At 35.1% G+C, this 8,505-nt stretch overlaps 1 pseudogene; it reads left to right on the top strand.

Moving 5' to 3' along the window:
* Positions 1-234: 234 nt before the first annotated feature.
* Positions 235-5,667, top strand: LOC132545547 (uncharacterized; annotated as a pseudogene).
* Positions 5,668-8,505: the final 2,838 nt, after the last annotated feature.

Genomic DNA, 8,505 nt, shown 5'->3' with positions numbered 1-8,505 from the left:
GATGTAGATAAATGTTACTTTAAAGCGACTAGATTATGTTCTATAATGTTAAAAAAAAACACTACTAGAAAACGATATAAAACGTTCTATTTTCCAATAGTATGTTACGGAACTAAGACTATCTGTTAATTACTAAAATTAAAAGTAACTGCAACCATTTTTTATTGATATCTAAGAAATAAAGAATGTAAACATAGCGGTCCTGATCTAATTCATAGATTAACGCTCGTAACCATGATGCTGCGCATGCGTATAAGCTTAGAAAGAATGAAGATGGCGGACGCAAACACGAAAAGGCGACGAGGACCTAAAAGTTACCTAAGAGAAAGTGTCAGAAAGCGTAAGAAGAAGGAGTCAGATCAGAACAGAGGTCAGACAAGAATTTATATAAGACAGGAGATCGATAGATGGCGAAAGATGAAGGAGGATCTTGGACTGAATACGGATTCGGAATTTGCGAAGCTGCTACTTGACTGGTTAGCTTAACGTAAGCCCTATAATTACAACGTATCCGCCTGTCATTGATCATAATCCAATATCCAGTGTTTGACGCGTGAATATGTTATGAACAACACTACTAAAAGTGTTATCTGATAAATGCTGAATGAAAATAGTTGTGTTATTCGCATGAATTTACTATCGACAACGTGTGTTTGTTGTTGACTGCAAGGTGGGGCCCAATTGGGGGTAATCGTTCTAAGTGTAAAAATATGACTGTACTGGTGTTACTGTGAGAAAAACGACCGTGATGATAAACATAACCTTCATGATAAACAGTGCAATGCATATATATGAAATTCAGTAGACTACAGATGAAATGTACATAACTACACGAACATGTAGTACGGTATGATAAATAGAGAATGATAGGCGTGTGTATAAATGTGGCGGTAGAAGTCTCTGATGTTACCATTAGGCCTATATCAGTATTACAGTAAAGTAAAAAAAAAATGTCGTTTTCAAGAAATCAATATTGCTTATTATTCATGATAATAAATGGCAATGAAAATGTTGATTTTAGTTATGAACTACACAAGAAAACATTAGATGAGCCTACTACTGGACACATCTGCAAGAAGAGAGATCCCTACAAGAGGCTGTTCAGAAAGTGAAGTCACTTTAAGGTATGTTGTTAATAAGATTGATTTTTAGGCAGGTGAACAGTTTTATATAGCATACTGATGTTACAGAATACAACACACAGATACATCAATTTTATTCTGACTTTAGGACTTGACTGTCAATTAAGTATGTGAAGAATAAGACGAATATTACATCACTATGACATCATTATCAACATGACATAATTAAAGATAGTAATTTGAACATTCAGTGTGCATTTTGTTTACAGTTTTGATAAGTGGTTGGTGGGAGGTTGGGTAATTATGGCATATTGTGATTGTAAATTGGTTGGTTTCTCCATTGATTATTGAGATAAGACACCGATGGTTTGTAGTTTGGAATGATTTATTTTTTTATAATATGTTCAAACTATAAATGATTGTAAAAGAGTTTTTTCAGTGTATTTATGTGCATTCTTTTTTAATTGAATATTTGTTTTTTTGTGGATGACCTTGTCTTTTTGAGGTTTGAAGCTGTAGTAGCAGACATGTATGGTTCGGCTCCAGCTTGTTTCTTATATGTTGCTAGATTATAAATGTGTTATCATGTGGTAAAGCTCTACATATGTGTGATGTATATATATCGGTTCCCTTTTTATTTAGTGGTTCAGAAATGGCAGGAGTGTTTGTGCAAGTTGCAGAATCATGGAAACACATACCAGTACCTGGACCATCCACTACTGATTTGCAGTAAGTATGTACCAGTATGTATTTGTGGTGCTGGTTTATAATTCTCCAGAGGGCATGACATTAATTTGAAGGTCAATATTATTTCAATCCAGCTCAACAAACCTCAGTCTTTCATTTCTAGGAAACTGAGCTGTAGTATTCACTTGAGAATGATGTATTAGATAGTCAATCCTGTGTCATCTGTGTGAATAAAGAATTTGCTATGTATATGTGTAATGTGTTGATCTTCTGTGTTATTTATTACAAATATAGCAAATTACTTGGTAAATAAATGTTTTGAAAAAAGACAAAAAGAAAATGGAGGATCTTGAATCAATAGGTATGTTATCTACATTTGTATTTCTTCAGACATTTCCCACATGAATGAAATAAATGATTTACGGTATCTACAGCATGCAGATTCATAGGTACAAGTAATGTTTTTAAACTAAACGTTTTTATCATACTACAATAAGCAATGTATGTTATATCACATTTATTTTGAAGGAAACAACCAAAAGGCTGATAGTACTACCAAAGAACAGAGCAGCTTCATCAATCCTTTTAGGTAAGTTTTATTTATGTATGATACTTTGTATACCTCTTCTTGGAGGTCAGTATAACTGGTTCACTTGTTTGCCTGGTCATTCTCAACTTGATACATATAGATATTTCTGGTAAAGATATTTCCTAGACAGCTGAGTGAAGGAACTATATGGCATCAATGAAGAATAATATGTTTGTGTTAGACATAACATCTGAAGCATCCAGTGTTCTATTCAGTGATATGTTTTCGGGTTTTTAAAGTTCTCCACCTTGAATCGGGACAGGGGGAGGCTGATATGATTTTGTGTTGTTTTAGTTTGTCCTGCTGCCTTGTCGGGTATATTCAATACTACCTGTCTCTGGAATTTAATACTTGTGATATGGGTTCAACTTGATCGAGCAGTGTGTTATTTATCAGAAGTAGGTCACATTGATCTACATTTTGACCTGTCTGTGCTCCGTCTTCTACACCAGTGTTACTGGAATCTTATACATTGGCATGGGTTCACCTTGGCGAGGTAATGCATGGAAAGTAGGTCACTCAGATCTGTTTCTTTCTATGAATTGCAAATTCATTATCAGTACATTCTTGTCATAAAATTTCACATATGGTGGAGGACAATAATTGACTGTATTTTCTAGTTTGAATAAGTTTGTAGTTGTTAAAAAGGAATTGTCATGAGTAGTAGGTGATATGTTATGTACTAGCCCTTCGTATTATCAAACAAAAAATTGTCATCTGAACAGGTATAAGGAATTAAATAATGCAGTGTTTATGGTTTGTTAACTGTTTCTTTATATTTTTTTCTCTTCTTTGTCAGCTTAACAATAGATGTCAGTGAAAATGTGGATGAGGATGACATCAACTCTGATGATGAGGATTATGAACCAAGCTTTGACATTACTCTTGGGTACAGAACAATTCAAATGGAATGCAATTGAGATGATTGTAATCTGTCATTTTTACATTTGCTGTAATTTTCTGTTGCTGGATGCTAATTGTCAAGGCTCTGTTAATTATTGAATAGCCCAAGCATTAACATGAATTAAAATCGATATGCAAAACCATATTTTTCCTACTTATTGGGTCCAAAAAGGGGGTAAATTTCTGTTATTGAATGCCATCAATAGGCAAGAGTTTTTGTTCTCCAACAGCTCTATTTTTCAGTTTCATTTGAGAAGTTATGTTTTTGTTATTACTTTTTCATGATCACGATCTTGTCAAAGCATCTTATTGCTTAGTTTAAAGTCATCTCTTTGGAACATGCTATCTTTTATACAACCATTCACAGTTGTGTTTTATGTTTGCATCTGTATTTATTTTGAATTGCTAGGCCTGATAAGTGTGAAGACTTGGAACATTTGACTGTTGGTGATGCAGAATTTGGGCCAGAATCAGCAGCTGGAACAGCAGAAGAGGAAGAAACTGAAGAGGAAAACATGGGCCCAGGTATCCAAAGAGTGATGAAACCAGGAGAGTCACACATAATGACTGACGATGGTTGTTTCTTGACCTACTTGCAGCCTCTGCTGACCTTGGCAAATGTCAAAATAGAAAGTACATATAAAGCAAAAGGATGCCTACTGAGGGTACATATTCAGTATTCTGCTATTGGTTCAGCTGTATATTTGAAATGGGTAAGGAACTATATTTTTCTGTCTTTGTATAAAAATAGACGCATTAAAAGTACCATAAATTTCCGCATATAGTGCACACTTTTCAAGCTATAACTGTCGTGTCAAAAGGGGGTTGCGCATTATACGCAGGAACATGCCATTCTTGGGGTTATCATTCCCGAGTTCTGGATTACCTCCCTTCACATAGTTATATGGAAGAGTTGTCGGTCATATATGATAGTTTGGAGATAAAAACAACAAAAAACATAAAAATTTTGAATGGTTTAATCATCAGCCATACAGGCTAGCATTACTGTGAATCTATTTTTTTGTTTCCCATTGTTCGAATAGTCATGGTCATACTATTTGTCAGGATTATAGTAGTGTCTGAAGGTAGATCGAAAGTAAGCAGTGTTTGGTCATCATTCCCAATCCTTGACGAGTCAATTTCGTATTTCTGTCACATTTTGATGATGTATCTCTGGAATTTGATGGAGAATGTCTTCGTAGTCGCCCGGAAGGTTTTGGGCGATTGTCAGCATACTCAGCATGTGTCTGTTCATAAATCAGACAGCCCATCCAATTGATGCCTAAAGTTGGTGACCCCATGACTTCTCTTGATCTGTATGGCCCGCATGCGCAGTTCTGTTGTACAGACAGCAATGCTGGCATCTCGGCGATCGCATACAAAGTTGAACAGCTCTCTCTCCATCTCTGGGTGTTTCCCTGTCGCATCTCTGTCAGTCCTTCTGGTCAGTGGTTGGGACTTTAGACATTCTTTTTTCTTCCATGCCCTGATATTTGAATCTGGAATGTCGAAGTAGTCCGAGTTTTTTTTGCTGTAAACGATGTTCGATGTTTCCCCATGTCGAAGTCGACATAAACAACCTAAAATTAAGTACCTTTGGATACCACGGTAGGTACAGATATGGGGACAAGGTAGGATTAGAAATTAACAGACAGTTAAAACAACATCGTTTTCTGACCAATAGCACATGTTCAGTCCAAGCCCGGTGTCATCAATCTCCTCATACTCAACGTGTTTGTTACCTGTTAAGGACAGTTAATTATCCATTTAGCCAAGCCTTTCATGCTTGTTAAGTCAGGCACCTGTGTGAATTTGCTTACCTAAGGTAATTAAATGTGTTAGGTCTCGCTCATTGTGGTTTCCCAATTATCAATGGATCAAACCACATCAACTGTTTCATCGCAGTAACCAGTAATTAATAAATCTTTCTGTAGAAAATCAGTTTTTTTTAATCTGATTCCAAAAAGTACCTGTGCATTATACCAGAGTATGCATTATACCCGCAAATTTACGGTATATATTAAAGTATATACATAAAATTGAGAAGCCTTTTAAGGTAAAAATTGTAATACTGGTATACTATTATGTGTACAGGAAAGACTTCCATGTATTTATAAAAATGTTATGTTGTTTATTGTAAGTGTCTACATTCAAGTGCAAGTTTGCGATAACAAAGTGAAAAAATATTGACATTACACAAATACAATACATATAAAATGTAAGTGTGTGTATGAATATGTTTGTCATTTTAATATTTTTGTTAACATGTAAAAGATATGAAAAGCCCCTTTTTAAGTTGTGACATTATTCATTCACAAGATGTATGTGTACATTGATATCATTTATTTCTAGTTACGTGATACAGGCCACGTGGCATATCGCTGGTGCTCACAGGCTGTCATGTAGATATCTTCATGCTGGACACCTTTTAATTTCATCGGCAATACTATTATCAGGAAACAATTTTACCAAACTAGCACTTTTTGCCAAATTTTTGAAGATGAAATTTCCATTAGCAGCCACATTCAACACAGTGCAAACAAGTTACTTAGTACCTACCATCATTGAATTTTGGGATAAGGAAAGGATGTGGTTATTTTGGGTAAGTGAAGCTGAATTTAGGGGAAAGGATGTGGTTATTTTGGGTAAGTGAAGCTGAATTTAGGGGAAAGGATGTGGTTATTTTGGGTAAGTGAAGCTGAATTTAGGGGAAAGGATGTGGTTATTTTGGGTAAGTGAAGCTGAATTTAGGGGAAAGGATGTGGTTATTTTGGGTAAGTGAAGCTGAATTTAGGGGAAAGGATGTGGTTATTTTGGGTAAGTGAAGCTGAATTTAGGGGAAAGGATGTGGTTATTTTGGGTAAGTGAAGCTGAATTTAGGGGAAAGGATGTGGTTATTTTGGGTAAGTGAAGCTGAATTTAGGGGAAAGGATGTGGTTATTTTGGGTAAGTGAAGCTGAATTTAGAAGGATGTGAATTTAGGGGAAAGGATGTGGTTATTTTGGGTAAGTGAAGCTGAATTTAGGGGAAAGGATGTGGTTATTTTGGGTAAGTGAAGCTGAATTTAGGGGAAAGGATGTGGTTATTTTGGGTAAGTGAAGCTGAATTTAGGGGAAAGGATGTGGTTATTTTGGGTAAGTGATGTGGATGTGGTTATTTTGGGTAAGTGAAGCTGAATTGTGGTTATTTTGGGTAAGTGAAGCTGAATTTAGGGGATAGGATGTGGTTATTTTGGGTAAGTGAAGCTGAATTTAGGGGAAAGGATGTGGTTATTTTGGGTAAGTGAAGTTTCATTGGGTGATGACCGTCTTCTTTTTGAAAAAAATATAAGCATAATTATAATTGTGTGTGAATATCATCCATAAAAAGGGTCTTAGGTTGGCAAGTATAATTAATAATTAATGGCTATGTACTGAACTGAATTTATCTTTGTTGTAGACATTTTGTCCCAGATTACCTTGCCATTTTTAACATGGAGGTTATACTATTTTTCATAGTATGCTTTTCAACACTACAAAAGTGGAAACTTGGGATTTCATAAAATGACTACATTTTTTTTTTTTTTTTTTGTGATTTTTTTTATTTTTTCCAAATTTTTATACATATAGATAATAGAGAGAATGACATAACAAAAACGTACAAAACTGAAAACATGAAGACACTATAATCAGCTTACATAAACGAACATTACATCCTAGCAGCATTCACTCACCATGCACACCAAGTATTGTGTATAGGAGATGAGGGGAAACAGGGGTATTTGTATGAAAATAACTATATTGAAAGATATATCAATAAATGTGGCTGGTTAAGTAAAAGGCAAAAGAGATAGTATTAGTAACAAGCAGAATCAAATTTTCCCTCTTTTTCCCAATAATTTTTGAAATTCTCTTTCTGAGAGTCACTTTTATTTGCGATATATTTTTGGATGTTATAATATTCTTTTATGTTTTTTACCAAAGCAGCCACATTTAAAGATTTACAAAGACATCTGGATCTGTAAATGTACTGTTTTATTATTAGAATAATAATATTGTCAGTGATATAGTAGACATTTCTATCGTTAATAAGGCCAAATAAATAAAATTTATTTCATGAAATAAATACATTTGTGTCAGATGGTTACTTTATATATTCATGTATATATATATATATATGTATAATTGTCATAATCCTACAGATGTTCTTCACATTATAATGTTATGTAAGTTGGCTCTTGCATGATTTTGTTATTTGGAATAAGATCTTGAACTCTGACCACCTGGTGACCATCTGTTACCCTATGTAGTTTGTATCTCTTGTTATTTGGATGTTATGTGTGCACACGTGTTAGCTAAGAGGGCCGTGTAGGCCAACTCGCTATGCGGTCACGGTTTTAGCTTGACCAGTCAGAGGGGCTGTTCACGTGACCAGCGGCAGTAGCCGTGATGCTAGGCGGTCAGGGCCTGGATTGACCAATCAGCAAGGCGCACACCTCTTCGTGATTTTGACCGCGTCATATCTTCATCACTCCTCATAATTTTTCTGCTGCTGTGATTACGTTTAATATCTTTCGAAGTCCCACCCATACCACACTCCCACATTTTGTCTTGAGCCAGCTTATATATCCATGTTTTTTTGGGTTTTTTTTTTTTTAAATTCAAACTTATGTTTGTATGCCGATAATTTGTACCCCATCTTTTTGTTGTACATATAGACTGAAGTTAATGTCATTCAGATCTATATATTATATAACAACAGTGATTGATATTATGGTTGTATTTGAAATGTTCCTGTCATTTAATAAATGACCATTTGACAACATTTCTTTTCCCTGTTGGTTTTTGTTTATAAGACATGTACAACAAATAACAAGCGGCAGTCTCTGAGCTGGGTTACCGTGCTAACACAAAAAGGATTGTTTATTGATTGTAAATGGTATGTATAGTGCATTTAGAAGCGTCTCAAAATTTTGTTAAAAGTCTTGTACCTCATGGCATTCCACATCAGACAATGGTTTCTCTATCAGAGTTACGAAAAGTACACATTGGACTGATAACTAGACCTGGCCCCACTTGTATAAAACACCTCAACTTGAGATTTCCTCAAGTCGAGATTTTCCTCAGCTGATATCTCCTCAAAAATGGCTTGTATAAAATTTTCTCAAGGAACAGGAGGAAGTCATCGGCTAGGATGTCCGGAATTTCCTTGCGGAATTTTATAGATAATACACCAGTCATCTTCAGTGAAGTTAAATTGCTCATG

This window comes from Ylistrum balloti, unplaced genomic scaffold, assembly GCF_031769215.1.
Source record: "Ylistrum balloti isolate Yb309-2 unplaced genomic scaffold, AGI_CSIRO_Ybal_v1 Utg369850, whole genome shotgun sequence".
NCBI lineage: Eukaryota > Metazoa > Mollusca > Bivalvia > Pectinida > Pectinidae > Ylistrum > Ylistrum balloti.
This window is presented reverse-complemented; position numbering and strand designations above follow the sequence as displayed.